Source organism: Chiloscyllium punctatum, chromosome 30 (assembly GCF_047496795.1).
Source record: "Chiloscyllium punctatum isolate Juve2018m chromosome 30, sChiPun1.3, whole genome shotgun sequence".
Classification (NCBI taxonomy): domain Eukaryota; kingdom Metazoa; phylum Chordata; class Chondrichthyes; order Orectolobiformes; family Hemiscylliidae; genus Chiloscyllium; species Chiloscyllium punctatum.
Window position 1 is genome coordinate 29,781,290 of NC_092768.1, and position 19,068 is coordinate 29,800,357.

Genomic DNA, 19,068 nt, shown 5'->3' on the forward strand with positions numbered 1-19,068 from the left:
ACCTGCAGCAGACTCAGACACGAAGCCAGTAATTATTTACTTTAGAGTAGAAGACAGAGGAGCAACAGTAGGCCATTCAGCCCTTCAAAGCTGCTGAGCCGTTTGATGAGGTTAGATTAGATTCGATTCCCTACAGTGTGGAAACAGGCCCTTCGGCCCAACAAGTCCACACTGGACCTCCCAAGAGTAACCCTTTCCCCTCTGTCTAATGCAGCGAGCACTAAGGGCAATTTAGCATGGCCAATTCACCTGACCTGCACATCTTTGAACTGAACTGTGGAAGGAAACCCGCACAGACACGGGGAGAATGTGCAAACTCCACACAGACGGTCACCCGAGGGTGGAATCGAACCTGGGGCCTTGGTCCTGTGAGGCAGCAGTGCTAACCCCTGAGCCACCGTGACACACAAAGCCTACTGCACCTGGTATTCCCAGACAGTCTCCCATCCAAGTACCAACCAGGACCGAGTCTGCTTAGCTTCCGAGGTCAGACAAGATCAGGTGTTTTCAGACCAGTATGGCCAGAACTGTTACTGTCAAAGATCACAGCCAGTCTTCGACATCAATGCCATTTCATTGCAAGATCCCTCTACCCTTTAATATGGAGAAACGTCTCCATTTCTGTATTGAATATAGTCGATGACTGAGACTCCGGGCCAGAAAATTCCACATTTTCATGACCTTCTGAGCAAATAAATTCCTCCTCCTTTCTCCAAGGTGGATTGCCCCTTCGTTCTGGACGCAACCCCTCCCTCCCCTGTTGATCCCTGTGAGAGTTGTCCCCATTTGAATGCAATTCTTTTTGTTAATCCAGCCAGGGGATGTGGGCGTCGGCTCTCCAGGCAAGTGTTTGCGGCCTGTCCCTAGTTGCCCCTTGAGAAGGTGGTGGAGAGCTGCCTTCTTGAACCGCTGCAAGTCAAACGGGCAAAGGCCTGCCGCCCCTCCCTGGCGTGCAGTGGAATAACGTAAAGCCAGTCTCTGTGACCTAAAACAGGCATTGAATTGTCACTAAATGACCCCGTTGGGTCGCGTAGAATCCCTACAGCAAGGAAACAGGCCCTTCAGCCCAACAAGTCCGCACCGACTTTCCAAAGAGGATTCCGCCCCCAAACCCATTCCCCTCCCCTCCCCTCCCCTCATACTCTACATTTCCCCCTGACTGATGCACCTAACCTACACATCCCCTGAACAATTTAGCACGGCCAATCCACCCCAACCTGTACATCCTTGGACTGTGGGAGGAAACCGGAGCAAACCCACACAGACTCAGGGGTGTGTGCAAACTCCACACAGACAGTGGCCTGAGGCTGGAATTGAACCCGGCTCCCCGGCGCCATGAGGCAACAGCGCTAACCAGTGAGTCACCGTGCTTGTCCCACGTCCTCTGAACAAGGAGATCTGCCATGCTGACCTGGTCAGGCCTTCCTGCGATTCCAGACCCACAGCACCCTGCCACGTGGGCAGCAATAGCTGGCATTGCCAGCAGTACCCACATCCTGTGAAAGATTAAAGGAGGCCAGCTATCTGCACTGTTGTCAGACAGGGTGAGCTGCAGTTCCAGCCACTGAATCTTCACATTTGAATCTCATCACTGCCAGGGGCTCAGTGCAGTGGGCTCTGCCCCGCGTGTTAAGTTGTTAATTTGATTGTGGGTCAGGAATCTCCTTCTCTGAAGCACGGTGGCTCAGTGGTTAGCACTGCTGCCTCACAGCGCCGAGTTCGATCCCAGTGCCCAGCGACTTGCCCACGTGAAGTTTGCATATTCTCCCCCCAGCGTCCGCGTGTTTTTCATGCGGGTGCTCCAGTTGCCTCCCGCAGTCCAAAGATGCGCAGGTTAGGCCATGCTAAATTGCCCACTGCGTTCAACGATGTGTAGGTGAGGTTACGTGGGTCAGCAGGAATATATAAACAACAGGGTAGGGGAATGGGTCTGGGTGGGTTACTCTTCCGAGGGTCGGAGTGGAGTTGTTGGGCCAAATGGCTTGTTTCCACACTGTACAGATTCTTCAAAAAGAAAACCCAGATGGGTTTCGCAGCAGGTTTTATAGCGCTGTCAATGAGACTATTTAATTTGTGTTCCACCCAACAACTGGTGGGATTTGAACCTGCCTGGAGCAATGGTCTAGGCTTCTGGATTGCCAGCCCCAGTGACAGTATCCCCTGCGGGATATGGGGAACGCATTTTAGGACTGAGATGAGGAAATGTTTCTTCACCCTGAGAGCGGTGAGTCTGCCAAAGAAGGCAATTGAGGCCAACGCAGTTTCACGAATGAGTTAGATTTAGTTCTTCAAGCTGGAGAGATCAAAGGGAACAGGGAGAGAGTGGGAAATAGGGTATGGAGTTGGAATGTCAGTCAGGAGCACACTGACTGGTGGAACTGGCTGGAAGGGCCGAATGGCCTACTCCTGCTCCTATTTTTGTATGCTTCTATGGGACATTGGGTGCTGCAGGTGACAACTCAGGTGATATCGTGTATTTACTTTTGGTTTCGACAGAAGCCAGGCATGTTTTGGGGCAAGTTCCTAAGCAAGGGAACACAAGTACCTGCTTATAATCTCTTCCAACCTTGTATAGAAGGTACAAAAGCTTAAACACACGTGCAAAAATTTTAAGAACTTCCCCGTTGTTATTGGACTTCTGAATGGACCGCTCAAATTTTAAATCTAATGTTGCTCTCGCTGTCTGCGCACCTTCTCTGCAGCTGTAACAGTATATCCCTCGCTCTGTTCTATTAGCCTGATGCACTCTGTATGGTGTGATTTGCCTGTATTGCAGGAAAAACCAAACTTTTCACTGCGCCTCGAGACGTGTGACAATAATAAATCAAATGTACAGATATATGGTGGAGGGTTTGAAGTTTGCCAGTCCCATCGCCATAATTAACCACGGCGTTGAATAAAAACTTACATAGCCTGGGTCAAAGCTAGAGTTGGTTTAACCAGAGGGTTTGGCGTTTCATTCGAAACTTGGCTTTCTGGGAACAACAGCCCTCTTGTCTGCAGCTTGTCCAAGGCAATGAGCTGAACAAACTGGTTTGGGCTTTCCCTGAACAATCGCTTTGTTGAGTAAAGGTTGAAGAAATGCCATGGGGGGAGGGGAGGGGAATCCAGAATTGGCTCCCAGGGAAATTTCATGTCCTCTTTATTATATTAAGACAATGACAATGTCTTAGTCAAACGTTACTGACACACAGATTACCTGCTCATTTCTCAGCTTTGTGAGATCACATGGTACATGTTGGCTTATGACATCGGAAACTTGCCCTTACCCACAGTCTGCAAATGGGGTGTCAACGTCCCATGTCACCTCACAGGAGAGGCAACGCCGAGCGACAGGGAGAGGGATTATCACAGGCGCACCGAGACTGTCAAAGACATTTGGCAAAACTCATGGCCAGAGCTTTCCAACAAGCACCAAGAAGCCGCAGGGCTGGGTGGTGAGAAGGGCACTACCCGTCAGATCCTTCATGTACGCCCGGACTGTCTGCGCCACTGCACGCTGCCCGTGAAGTGGCTGTGGGTGTGGGTATGGGGGAGCGGAAGAGGGTACAGGCTGTCGGACATCTCCCTCCGGAGTGTGCCTTTGTAAAGGGAGCCTGGAGGGAGATGCAGTGGTTTGTGTCGAGGTTCGTCCCGAGCAGCTCCGTGACTCCGTGCTCTCCGGGCTGTTCCCCGGGACACACACCGAGACAAACGTCGACTGTGCCTGGAGGACCGTCCCCTCGGTGAACGACACTCTTTGGTCTGTCCGAGACCTGTTGGTCTTCCAGGGCAAGGAGTTGACCCCGACCGAGTGTTGCAGACTGGCACATCCCTAGGTCCAGGACTACGCGCTGAGGGATGCACTGAAGCTTGGGGCAGCTGCTGCCAAGGCGCAGTGGGGACAGACCATCGTCTGGGGTCTTCCTACTGAAGGTAAATGGGGGTCCCTTCAGCTATCGGATCCTTCCGGTGCCTCAAATGTATGAAATTGTCTCTTGCATGAGTAGGAAATGCCTTTGGTTTGTTTTGGAACTGCAGGGAATGTCAAATTGCAATGATTATACAAAAACTGTGCCGAACTGTGAATGTAGATAAAGATTTTTAAAATTTATTTATTTTTACGCAATAAAACTAAAGCTCAGTCAAAGAGGCATTTTTAAGATCTGACTTACAGAGGAGGAGAGAGACGGAGAGGTTGAGAGTGGGTAATGTAGAGCTTAGGACCCAGGCTTGACCATCAAAGATAGAGCGAGTAAAACCAGGAGGCTAACATAAGATGCCAGATTTGGAGGACAGAACTGTTTGATTGTGTGTCTAGAGTGCTTGAGGCCCTCCTGACATTGTCAGAGATACTTGTTATACACTAAGTATGAGTCTGTTGTTGTGTAGCCCACAGCTCTAGTTGGTGTAACTGCCAGTGAGGCTGTTGCAGAACGCTCCACTACAACCGATAACAGTCCCCGGAGCCCCATGACATGGTCTGGCAACTGTATTTATAGAACACTTGAACTTAATGCCCAGTGGATTGATAGTGTTCTAATTTGGGGACTGCAGATAAGCAGACTGTGACAGCCACTCCTTCAGATAAATTCCACCGAGCTCTCCCTGGCATTTATACTTTTGTCAAGTTCCCCGTCGTGGGGATCTGAAGCACTGACAACAGTGTGTGGCGGGAGACTGAATGAGTGTCAGTCCCGTTAAATGCAAGGCAAGGGGATTAACCGTCCAAAGCAGTTTCAGTCATGGTGTTACACTCGATTGAGATTTTATCGTCACCTGTGCAGGAGTACAGTGAAAAGTGTATAATGTTGTCACACACAGCACCATCTTAGGTACAACGGTATCTCAGGTACAAAATACTGAGGTACAAAGTAATAAAGGAAGCAGAGTTCAAAAGGTTGAGCATTACCTTCATAGAGTAAATAGAAAAATAAAGAAATAAGATAAAACTTAACATTCAAGTCCATCTTAATTTAGGAGCAAAAGATCTTGGGATAGCGGTCCCCACACTGGGACCAAATGATCCGGGTTTAAGTTAGGAGCAACGAATCTTGGGATAGCGGTCCCCACACTGGGACCAAATGATCCGGGTTTAAGTTAGGAGCAAAGAATCTTGGGATAGCGGTCCCCACACTGGGACCAAATGATCCGGGTTTAAGTTAGGAGCAAAGAATCTTGGGATGGCGCTCCCCACACTGGGACCAAATGATCCGGGTTTAAGTTAGGAGCAAAGAATCTTGGGATGGCGGTCCCCACACTGGGACCAAATGATCCGGGTTTAAGTTAGGAGCAAAGAATCTTGGGATGGCGGTCCCCACACTGGGACCAAATGATCCGGGTTTAAGTTAGGAGCAAAGAATCTTGGGATGGCGGTCCCCACACTGGGACCAAATGATCTGGGTTTAAGTTAGGAGCAAAGAATCTTGGGATGGCGGTCCCCACACTGGGACCAAATGATCTGGGTTTAAGTCCAACTGCCCTGCAGGCATGTCACATTGAAAACATTAATTATTATTGTTGTTATAACAAAAAAGGTCTGGATTCTCAATTGACAGTTGGGATTCAAGGGAGGAGTAAGCAGGACAATGGATTTGAGGCTGCGGTGAGACATGAGCATTTTGAATGGCAGAGGGGCCTGGTGCCAATTCGTGTTTTCAAAGGGCCTGAAGAGAATGCAAGATTTACAAAGGTGACACTTGGGGGGTGGGGGGTGGTGGAGTATACCTACCAGGGGAGGGTGGCCAGATGGAGTCTCCAAATTCCCATTGAAATGTGGAGGCTGAGGGGGGGGTCACCTCATGGAAGTCGTTATGAAGACTTGGATACAGAGAGAGAGAGAGAGAGACAGACAGTGTCCTCTCTTGTTTTTTAATTCATTCCTGGGACATGGATGATCAGACCAGTATTTATTCCCTAATTACCCAAAGGTTAGCTGAGAGTCAGCCCCATTGCAGTGGGTCTGGAGTCACATGTAGGTCAGACCAGGTAAGGATGACAGATTTCCTTTCCTAGGGGGACCAGATAGGCTCCCCCCCAACAACAACAGCCAACATTTGTTAATCCCCAACTTGTATTGAACTCAAATTCCACTACCTGCCGTAGTGGGATTTGAACCCAGGCCCTTGGAGTTGATAATCCAGTGATAATACCACTAGGCCGTAACTCCCTTGACAACATAACTGGAGGGCATCTAGACAATGTCGAAGAAACCCAACAGGGTCAATCTTGAAACCCCTAGTATGAGAGACAAGAACTAGGGGACACCATTTTTTTAAAAATGGCTCTCCCATTTAGGATGGAGAGGAGGAGAATTCCATTCTTCAGAGGGTTATGAGTCTGTGGAATTCTCTTCCACAGACAGCACTGAGTACTTTTTAAGGCAGACAAGAGTGGACTGTTGACTGACAAGGAAGTCGAAGGGGCAATGTCAGGGAAAGTGGAATTGAGCCTACAGTCAGATGAGAAATGATCTTGTCAGACGGTGGGGCAGGGTTGAAGGGCCCAAATGAGTCCAGTTCCTGTTTCACTGTTAGCACAATGACGTGACTGAGACTTTCGGCAGGAGCTGAAGGAAGGAGGGGTGCCCTTGTTGGGGAGTTGAGGGCAGAATCTCAGAGTGAGGAGTTCACACAGCGTCCTTCCAGTGTGGAAGCAGACCATTCATCCCACACCGGCCCTTCGAACAGCTTCCCATCTAAATACCCCCTCCATACCTCCCTGTGACCCTAAAGCAGAGATTAAAAGGGACGTTCTATTGCTCTCAAAGGGCGGTGAGTGTTTGGAATTCCCTACCTCAAAGGGCTACATAGTCAAGTATGTGCGAGGTTCAGGTGGCTGGATTTGTGGTCTTGGGGGAATCCAGGGTTAGCGGGTTAAGGCAGGAATATGGACTTGAGGATTACCTAATCAGCCACGATCTCAACAATGAGCTGCAGCAGACTCGATGGGCCGAATAGCCGAATTTTGCTCCTTCGTGACATGAGTGGATATAGATTCTATGCGGACATTGCAGAGAGGCAGTAATTCGTTCAGAGTTTGCTGAACTACTGTGACAGTTTATACAGAGTAAATCAGCCGAGCTGTGAGCTAACTGGCAGGTTCAGGCTGGAGCGCAGTGGGAGGGATGAGCAAGGTTGCTTGTTACCGTACCTGTCAGAAACCTTACCTGGTGGAGCCAGGTGCATCGCCTGAAGCATGGGGAACAAGCAAATTGAGAGGTCAGCCATCAATGAGCAAGAGGGTTGTGAGGAGCCATTGAAAAATATCACAAACCAGGCAGTTGAGAGCTTGTTTCAAGAGAAACAGCAGAGCTTCAGTTTCACTTTGATGGGATCATGGTTAGACGTCACTTGTAAGATTGTCCCATTCTATAACGGGACTGTGCCATACTATAACGGGACTGTGCCATACTATAACAGGACTGTTCTATAATATAACAGAACTGTCCCATACTATAACAGGACTGTCCCATACTATAACAGAACTGTCTCATTCTATAACAGAACTGTTCCATACTATAACAGAACTGTCCCAAACTACAACAGGACTGTTCCATACTATAACAGAACTGTCCCATATTCTAACGGGACTGTGCCATACTATAACAGGACTGTTCTATGATAAAACAGAACTGTCCCATACTATAACAGGACTGTTCCATACTATAACAGAACTGTCCCATAATATAAGAGAACTGTTCCATACTATAACAGAACTGTCTCATACTATAACAGAACTGTCTCATTCTATAACAGGACTGTTCCATACTATAACGGGACTGTCCCAAACTATAACAGGACTGTTCCATACAATAACAGAACTGTCCCATACTATAAAAGGACTGTTACATACTACAACAGAACTGTCCCATACTATAACAGAACTGTGCAATACTATAACGGGACTGTCCCATACAATAACGGTTCTGTTCCATACTATAACAGGACTGTCTCATACTAAAACAGAACTGTGCCATACTATAACAGGACTGTCCCATACTATAACAGGACTGTTCCATACTATAACAGAACTGTGCCATACTATAACACAACTGTCCCATACTATAACAGAACTGTGCCATACTATAACGGGACTGTCCCATACTATAACGGGAATGTCCCATACTGTAACAGGCCTGTCCCATACCATAACAGGACTGTTCCATTCTATAACAGGACTGTTCCATGCCATAACAGAACTGTTCCATTCTATAACAGGACTGTCCCATACTATAACAGAACTGTGCCATACTATATCGGGACTGTCCATTACTATAACGGGACTGGTCCATACTATAACAGGACTGTGCCATGCTATAACAGAACTGTGCCTTACTATATCGGGACTGTCCATTACTATAAGTGGACAGTTCCATACTATAACAGGACTGTCCCATACTATAACAGGACTGTCCCATACTATAACAAAACTGTTCCATACTATAACAGGACTGTCCCATACGATAACGGGACTATTCCATACTATAACAGAAATGTGCCATACTATAACAGAACTGTCCCATACTATAACAGAACTGTTCCATACTATAACGGGAATGTTCCATACTATAACGGGAATGTTCCATACTATAACAGGACTGTCCCATATTATAACAGGACTGTTCCATACTATAACACAACTGTCCCATACTATAACAGAACTGTGCCATACTATATTGGGACTGTCCATTACTATAAGGGGACAGTTCCATACTATAACAGAAATGTCCCATACCATAACAGAACTGTCCGATACTATAACAGGGCTGTCCCATACTAAAACAGGACTATCTCATACTATAACAGGACTGTCCCATACTATAAAAAGGACTGTCCCATACTATAACAGGACTATCCCATACTATAACAGAGATGTTCCATACTATAACAGGACTGTGCCATGCTATATTGGGACTGTCAATTATTATAACGGGACTGTTCCATACGATAACAGGACTGTCCCATACTATAACGGGACTGTTCCAACTATACCAGAACTGTCCCATACTATAACGGGACAGTTCTATACTATAACAGAACTGTCCCATACTATAATGGGACTGTTCCATACTATAACAGGACTGTCCCATACTATAACAGGACAGTCCCATACTATACCGGGTATGTCCCATACTGTAACAGGCCTGTCCCATACTATAACAGAACTGTGCCATACTGTAACGGGACTGTTCCATACTATAACGGGAATGTCCCATACTGTAACAGGCCTGTCCCATACTATAACAGGACTGTTCAATAGTTTAACAGGACTGTCCCATACTATAACAGAACTGTCCCATACTATAACAGGACTGTCCCATACGATAACGGGACTGTTCCATACTATAACAAAAATGTGCCGTACCATAACAGGACTGTCCCATACTATAACAAGACTGTCTCATACTATAACAGGACTGTCCCATATTATAACAGGACTATACCATACTATAACAGAAAAGTCCCATACTACAACAGAACTGTTCCATACTATAACAGGACCGTCCCATACTATAACAGGACTGTTCCATACTATAATGGGACTGTTCCATACTATAACAGAACTGTGATATTCCAACACAGAACTGTCCCATACTACAGCAGAACTGTGCCATACTATAACAGGACTATTCCATACTATAACGGGAATGTCCCATACTGTAACAGGCCTGTCCCATACTATAACTGGACTGTCTCATACTATAACGGGACTGTTCCATACTATAACGGGACTGTGCCATTCTATAACAGAACTGTCCCATACTATAATGAGACAGTTCCATACTATAATACAACTGTGACATACTATACCAGGACTGTCCCATACTATAACAGGACTGTCCCATACTATAACAGGACTGTCCCATACTATACCAGGACTGTCCCATACTATAACGGGACTGTTTCATACTATATCGGGAAAGTTCCACAGTATAACGGGACTGTTCCATACTATAACAGGACTGTGCCATACTATAACAGGACTGACACATACTATATCAGGACAGTTCCATAGTATAATGGGAATGTCCCATCCTGTAACAGGCCTGTCCCAAACTACAACAGGACTGTTGTATACTATAACAAGACTGTCCCATACTATAACAGAACTGTCCCATACTATAACGGGACTGTTCTGTACTATAACGGGAATGTCCCATACTGTAACAGGCCTGTCCCATACTATAACAAGACTGTCCCATGCTATAACAGGACTGTTCCATACTATAACAAAAATGTGCCGTACTATAACAGGACTGTCTCATACCATATCGAGACAGTTCCATAGTATAACAGGGCTGTCCCATACTTTAACGGGAATGTCCCATACTGTAACAGGCCTGTTCCATACTATAACGGGACAGTCCATTACTATAACAGGACTGTCCCTTACTATAACGGGACTGTTCCATTCTATAACAGAACTGTCCCATACTATAACAGAACTATGCCATACTATAACGGGACTGTTCCATATTATAGCGGGAATGTCCCATGCTGTAACAGGCCTGTCCCATACCATAACAGGACTGTTCCATACTATAACAGAACTGTGCTATACTATATCGGGACTGTTCCATACTATAGCGGGAATGTCCCATACTGTAACAGGCCTGTCCCATACCATAACAGGACTGTCCCATACTATAACAGAACTGTGCCATACTATATCGGGACTGTCCATTACTATAACAGAACTGTCCCATACTATAACAGAACTGTGCCATACTATATCGGGACTGTCCCATACTATAACAGGACTGTGCCATACTATATCGGGACTGTCCATTACTATAACTGGACTGGTCCATACTATAACAGGACTGTCCCATACTATAACAGAACTGTGCCATACTATATTGGGACTGTCCATTGCTATAACAGGACTGTTCCATACTATAACAGGACTGTGCCATACTATAACAGAACTGTCCCATACTATAATGGGACTGTTCCGTACTATAACGGGAATGTCCCATACTGTAACAGGCCTGTCCCATACTATAACAAGACTGTCCCAAGCTATAACAGGACTGTTCCATACTATAACAAAAATGTGCCGTACTATAACAGGACTGTCCCATACCATATCGAGACAGTTCCATAGTATAACAGGGCTGTCCCATACTTTAACAGGAATGTCCCATACTGTAACAGGCCTGTCCCATACTACAACAGAACTGTTCCATACTATAACGGGACAGTCCATTACTATAACAGGACTGTCCCTTACTATAACGGGACTGTTCCATTCTATAACAGAACTGTCCCATACTATAACAGAACTGTGCCATACTATAACGGGACTGTTCCATACTATAGCGGGAATGTCCCATACTGAAACAGGCCTGTCCCATCCCATAACAGGACTGTCCCATACTATAACAGAACTGTGCCATACTATATTGGGACTGTCCATTACTATAACGGGACTGTTCCATACTATAACAGAACTGTCCCATACTATAACAGAACTGTGCCATACTATAACAGAACTGTGCCATACTATATCGGGACTGTCCATTGCTATAACAGGGCTGTCCCATACTATAACAGGACTGTCCCATACTATAACAGGACTGTGCCATACTATATTGGGACTGTCCATTGCTATAACAGGACTGTTCCATACTATAACAGAACTGTGCCATACTATATCGGGACTGTCCATTACTATAACGGGACTATTCCATACTACAACAGGACTGTGCCATACTATATTGGGACTGTCCATTGCTATAACAGGACTGTCCCATACTATAACAGAACTGTGCCATACTATATCGGGACTGTCCATTACTATAACAGGACTGTTCCATATATAACAGGACTGTTCCATACTATAACAGGACTGTGCCATGCTATAACAGAACTGTGCCATACCATATCGGGACTGTCCATTACTATAAGGGGACTGTCCCATACTATAACAGGACTGTCCCATACTATAACGGAACTGTTCCATACTATAACAGGACTGTCCCATAATATAACAGGACTGTCCCATACTATCACCGAACTGTTCCATACTATACCGGGACTGTTCCATACTATAACAGGACTGTTCCATACTATAACAGATATGTCCAATACTATAACAGGACTGTCCCATACTATAACAGGACTGTGCCATACCATAACAGCACTGTTCCATACTATAACAGGATTATCCCATACGAAAACAGTACTGTTCCATACTATAACAGGACTGTCCCATACTATAACGGGACTGTCCCATACTATAACAGAACACTGCCACACTATAACAGGACTGTTCCATACTATAACAGAAATGTGCCATACTATAACAGGACTGTTCCATACTATAACAGAACTATCCCATCCTATAACATGACTGTCCCATACTATAATGGAACTGTCCCATACTATAACAGAACTGTCCCATACTATTGCAGAAATGTACCATACTATAACAGGACTGTTCCATACTATAACAGAACTATCCCATCCTATAACATGACTGTCCCATACTATAATGGAACTGCCCCATACTATAACAGAACTGTCCCATACTATTGCAGAAATGTACCATACTATAACAGGACTGTTCCATACTATAACAGGACTATCCCATACTATAGAAGAACTGTCTCATACTATAACAGAACTGTCCCATACTATAACAGGACTGTCCCATGCTATAATGGGACTGTTCCATACTGTAATAGGACAGTTCCATACTATAACAGAACTGTTCTATACTATAACAGGACTGTCCCATACTATCACCAAACTGTTCCATACTATAACAGGAGTGTCCCGTACTATAACAGAACTGTCCAATACAATAACAGAACTGTGCCATACCATACCATCACTGTTCCATACTATAACAGGATTATCCCATACTATAACAGAACTGTCCAATACTATAACAGGACTGTCCCATACTATAACAGAACTGTCCCATACTATAACAGGACTGTGCCATACCATGACAGCACTGTTCCATACTATAACAGGACTGTTCCGTACTATACCAGGACTGTCCCATACTATAACAGGACTGTCCCATACTATAACGGGATTGTCCCATACTATAACAGAACTATGCCATACTATACCAGAACACTACCATACTATAACAGGACTTTTCCATACTATAACAGAAATGTGCATACTATAACAGGACTGTTCCATACTATAACAGAACTATCCCATCCTATAACATGACTGTCCCATACTATAACAGGACTGTCCTGTACTATTACAGAACTGTCCCATACTATTGCAGAAATGTACCATACTATAACAGGATTGTTCCATACTATTAACACGACTGTTACGTACTATAACAGGACTGTCCCATACTATAACAGGAGTGTCCCGTACTATACCAGGACTGCCCCATACTATAACAGGACTGTCCCATATTGTAACAGGACTGTTCCGTACTATACCAGGTCTGTCCCATACTATAACAGAACTGTCCAATACTATAACAGGACTGTGCCATACCATAACAGCACTGTTCCATACTATAACAGGATTATCCCATACTATAACAGGACTGTCCCATACTATAACGGGACTGTCACATACTATAAAGGAACTGTGCCATACTATAACAGAACACTGCCATACTATAACAGGACTTTTCCATACTATAACAGAAATGTGCCATACCATAACAAAACTGTCCCATACTATTGCAGAAATGTACCATACTATAACAGGACTGTTTCATACTATAACTGAACTGTTCCATACTATAACAGAACTGTTCCATACTATAACAGGACTATCCCATACTATAAAAGGACTGTTCCATACTATAACAGGACTGTCCCATACTATAACAGAACTGTCCCATACTATAACAGAGCTGTCAAATACTAAGACAGGACTGTGCCATACTATAACAGAACTGTCCCATAATATAACATGACTGTCCCATATTATAACAGGACTGTCCCATGCTATAACGGGACTGTTCCATACTATAACAGGACTGTCCCATACTATAACAGGACTGTCCCATACTTAACAGAACTGTGCAATACTATAACAGGACCGTGCCATACTGTAACAGAACTGTCCCATACCAAAACGTGGCTGTTCCATACTTTAACTGAACTGTCCCATACTATAACAGAACTGTGCAATACTATAACAGGCTGTTCCATACTATAACAGAACTGTCCCATACTATAACAGGCAGTTCCATACTATAACAGGACTGTCCCATACTATAACAGAACTGTTCCATACTATAACAGGACTGTTCTGTACTGTAACTGGACTGTACCATACTATAACAGAACTGTTCCATACTATAACCGAACTGTCCCATACTATAACAGGCTGTTCCATACTATAACAGGACTGTCCCATACTATAACAGGCTGTTCCATACTATAACAGAACTGTCCCATACTATAACAGGACTGTCCCATACTATAACAGGACTGTTCCATACTATAACAGGCTGTTCCATACTATAACAGAACTGTCCCATACTATAACAGAACTGTCCCATACTATAACAGGCTGTTCCATACTCTAATAGGACTGTCCCATACTATAAAACAGCTGTTCCATACTATAACAGGACTGTCCCATATTATAACAAGCCTATGCCATACTATAACAGGACTGTTCTGTACTGTAACTGGACTGTACCATACTATAACAGAACTGTCCCATACTATAACAGGACTGTTCTGTACTGTCACAGGACTGTCCCATACTATAACAGGACTGTCCCATACTATAACAAAACTGTTCCATACTATAACAGGACTGTCCCATTCTTTAATAGGAAACATCTAGGCCCTGGAGAAGATTGAAAAAACAAACAGGGTTTTCAATGGTGATAATCCCAAAGGTGAGATTATACACATCAGGAAAGCTAGAACAAGCTGGAATACAAGAAAAAAACTATGGACGCTGAAAATCTGAAACAAACACTGAAAATACTGGAGAAACTCTTTGGAGGATCAGTGCAGACTTGACGGGCAGAATGAATTCTTTCCACCCTGCAGGGATTCTATAATTGAGAGGGTTTGATGTGGAGAAACTGTTTTCACCTGTAGAGATGTACAGGGGGCCTTACAACAAACACGAGTGTGAATTGAGAAGCAACAAGAATGCAGGTGAAGGAGAAAGGAGTTGAGGCGGGGGACCAAGCTGGGGTTGTGGGTGGAGAGACTCATGTTGAACAGAAACACCACCATGGACCAGTGGGCCTGCAACAGCCTGTTTGTGCACGTGTGCCAATAAGGCTAATTCAATTCAAAGATTTGGGCCAAAATAGGAATCGCTGGAAAAACTCAGCAGGTCTGGCAGCATCTGTGGAGTGGATGCGGTGTTAACTTCTTCAGAATGGATTCTTTAGTTTTCCCCTCTGTAACAAAATCGTGGGGTGGCTTGGTGGTTAGCACTGCAGCCTCACAGCATCAGGGACCCAGGTTTAATTCCCGCCTCGGGCGACTCTCTGTGTGGAGTTCGCACATTCTCCCCACGTCTGTGTGGGTTTCCTCCGGCTGCTCTGGTTTCCTCCCACAATCCAAAGATGTGATGGTTAGGGTGAATTGGCCACGCTAATTTGCCCCGTAGTGTTCAGGGATGTGCAGGTTAGTTGCATTAGTCATGGGGGAATATAGGATAGTAGAGGAATGGGTTACTCGTCGGAGGGTCAGTGTGGACTTGTTGGGCTGAACGGCCTGTTTCCACACTGTAGGGATTCGATGAACAGGGTTTCTTTGAATGCAAGTTAAATCTTGGAATTTGAAAACTCACGAAAGTAAGAGCACAAAGTTGGGGAGGAGCGGCCAGTGTAGAGAGAGAGAGGGGGAGGGGGGGGTAAAAGCAAGATGCAGATAGTGAGATATAAATATCCAGGGGCAGACAGCAAAAGAATAAAAACACTGAGCGGTTAATAGGGAATAGCAGAAGGACTCATTCAACTCGAGGTTACAGCATGACATCATGGACCACAAGAGTCAGATGAGAAAGTTCTATATTCCTCCTGTGAACCTTGGCCCATCTGTTCAGCAGCAGGAGCTATGTGTGGCATGTGTAGTACACAGTTGGGAAACATTCCAGGGTATCGGGTGAATGCTGGTGGAATCCATAACCACTTCCCTCCACCTGGCAGGCAACAGAAGCCCATGTGGCGGGGAGGGTGGGCCTGTGCACGGCCAGCTGAAAAGCTGAGCATTTGGAAGCGTTGACAGTCCCTCGCGTGGTCAGCACTGCCACCTCACCGTGCCAGGGAACCTGGGTCCAATCCCGGCCTCGGGTGACTCTCCGGGTGGGGTTTGCAAGTTCCCCCCTGGGTTTTCTCCCGCAGTCCAAAGATGTGTGGGATTGGCCGTTATCTAGGGATGTGTAGGTTAGCCATGGAGACCCTGCAGTGTGGAAACAGGCCCTTTGGCCCGACAAGCCCACCCTGACCCTCCGAAGAGTGTCCCACCCCAGACCCATTCCCCTACCCTATTATTCTACATGTATCTCTGACTAATGCACTTAACCTGCACATTCCTGAACACTATGGGGAAATTTAGCTTGGGCCATTTCACCTAACCTGTGGACTGTGGGAGGAAACCGGAGCACCCAGAGGAAACCCACGCAGACACGGGGAGAATATGCAAACTCCACACAGACAGTCGCTCGAGGCTGGAATCGAACCTGGGTCCCTGGCACTGTGAGGTAGTAGTGCTAATACGCTGAGCCACCATGACGCTCAAGGCAGGGAAATGTAGGGCTATGGGGTGGGTCACTCTTTGGAGGGTCAGTTTAGGCTTGATGGGCGGAATGGCCTATCCCTGCACTGTTGGGATTCATTATGTATTGCACCTATCATAACTGCCAGATTCCCCCACAGCTTTAATCCCCAGTTGAAACATCAAAAGCCAGCTGGACCTTTGACAGTGCAGCATTTCCTCAGTGTTGCATTTGAATACAACCTGGAATCTCCGTGATTTTTTTTCCTTCCCTTGTCTGTGCTGGGTCTCGAACACTCAATCTGCTGAGCTAAAAGATCAAATGCTGACCATTGAGCCACAATAGCGCACTCAGCGAGCACTGGCCTGAACTGAAATGGGTCAAACTTGTGCAACAGCTGTGCCCAGTTGTGAAAGCTGCCCTAAGTAAGTGGGAAATCGCAGTTTACTGTCTGTGTTTAACTATTTCAAATGATAAAAAGAATAATGTCAGCAGAGGGTGCAATCACAAGGGGCCCCTTGGGCGTCTTAACTCAGTGGGAAGCAAAGCAGAGCTAGTGTGGAATCAGCAGAGACCCAGGGGCAGAATCTGTAAACATTTGTTAGTCTCAACCCTTTAAAACATGTGCTTCCCACCCTCACGAGGCAAAGAATGGAAGGAGTTGGGATGTCCCGTTTGCCTGCCCGCACTTTGTAGAAACCTTACACAGTGTGGAAGCAGGCCATTCGGCCCATCGGGTCGTCCCAGACCCATCCCACCTCCTCCCCCACCCCCTCCCCCGTCCCCGTAACCCTGCATTTCCCACGGCGAACCCACCTGGCCTGCAAACTTCAGCCTGGGCCAATCCTTAGACAGTGGGAGGAAACCGGAGCACCCGGAGGAAGCCCCGCGCAGACGCGGGGCGGGGGATAATGTGCAAACGCGAAGCAGACAGTCTCCCCGAGGCTGTGATCGAACCTGGCGCAGTGAGGCAGCAGTGAGCCACACATTGCCAACCTTGAACAGAGTTTTAAAAAAATCACACAACACCAGGTTCTTGTCCGACAGGTGTATTTGGAAGCACACGAGCTTTCAGATCGTCGCTCCTTCATCCGGAGGTTTTGGATACATGCCGAGGGGTCGATTAAAGGATTCGTCAAAGAGATTCGCTCAGGGAGGGGTCTTATAGGGTGATCGAGGCAGGTGGAATGATGCATCCAAAACCACCGGATGAAGGAGCTGTGCTCCGAAAGCTATTCTGCTTCCAAATAAACCTGTTGGACGATAACCTGGTGTTGGGTGATTTTTAACTTTGTCCACCCTAGTCCAACACCGGCTCCTCCATATCATAACCTTGAGCAGGACAGCCACAAGGACCAGGGGAAAGGCCCACTCCCGACCGGTCAGGGGGTGAGGGTATGGAAACCCAGCTCAGTGCCACCACCTCACAGTGCCAAAGACCCACAATCCATTGCCACGATCCAAAGGATCACCCTGGACAGGAAACCTCCCAACCATCAAACCAACATTCTCTTTCTCTCTCTCTCTCTCTCTCTCTATGGGATATTGCAGCACAGGAACAGCTAAGGTGGGGTTTGGTGAGGGCACGCACATGCCGAGGGGTCGATCGAAGGATTTGTCAAAGAGATTCACTCCGGGAAGGGCCTTAAAGAGTGATAGAGGCAGGTGGAATGATGCATCCGAAGGGGGTCGGGGGGGGGGGGGGGGGTGGGGGGGGGGGGTGGTGGGGGGGGTGGGGAATGATCCCGGGCAGGAAGGGGCTTTCATATGAGGAGCAGTCGAGGACTCTGGGTCTGTGTTCAATGGGGGAATCAGTGGAAAGCTTATAGTCATAGAGATGTACAGCACGGAAACAGACCCTTCAGTCCAACCCGTCCATGCCGACCAGGTATCCTAATCTAATCTAGTCCCATTAGCCAGCACCCGGCCCATATCCCTCCAAACCCTTCCTATTCATATTCCCATCCAGATGCCTTTTAAATGCTGTAATTGTACCAGCCTCCACCACTTCCTCTGACAGCTCATTCCATACACACACCGCCCTCTGTGTGAAAATGTTGCCCCTCAGGTCTCTTTTATATCTTTCCCCTCTCACCCTAAACCTATGCCCTCTAGTTCTGGACTCCCCAACCCCAGGGAAAAGACTTTGCCTATTTATCCTATCCATGCCCCTCATAATTTTATAAACCTCTATCAGGTCACCTCCCTCCCCCCCCCCCACCCAGCCTCCGACGCTCCAGGGAAAACAGCCCCAGCCTGTTCAGCCTCTCAAACCCTCCAACCCTGGCAACATCCTTGTAAATCTCTTCCGAACCCTTTCAAGTTTCACAACGTCTTTCCAAACTTTATTGAAATTAACAGCAAGACCTGGACAGGATGGTTGGGCAGGAGCTGTTTC

At 46.3% G+C, this 19,068-nt stretch overlaps 1 pseudogene; it reads right to left on the bottom strand.

Moving 5' to 3' along the window:
- Positions 1-410: 410 nt before the first annotated feature.
- Positions 411-529, bottom strand: LOC140455809 (5S ribosomal RNA; annotated as a pseudogene).
- Positions 530-19,068: the final 18,539 nt, after the last annotated feature.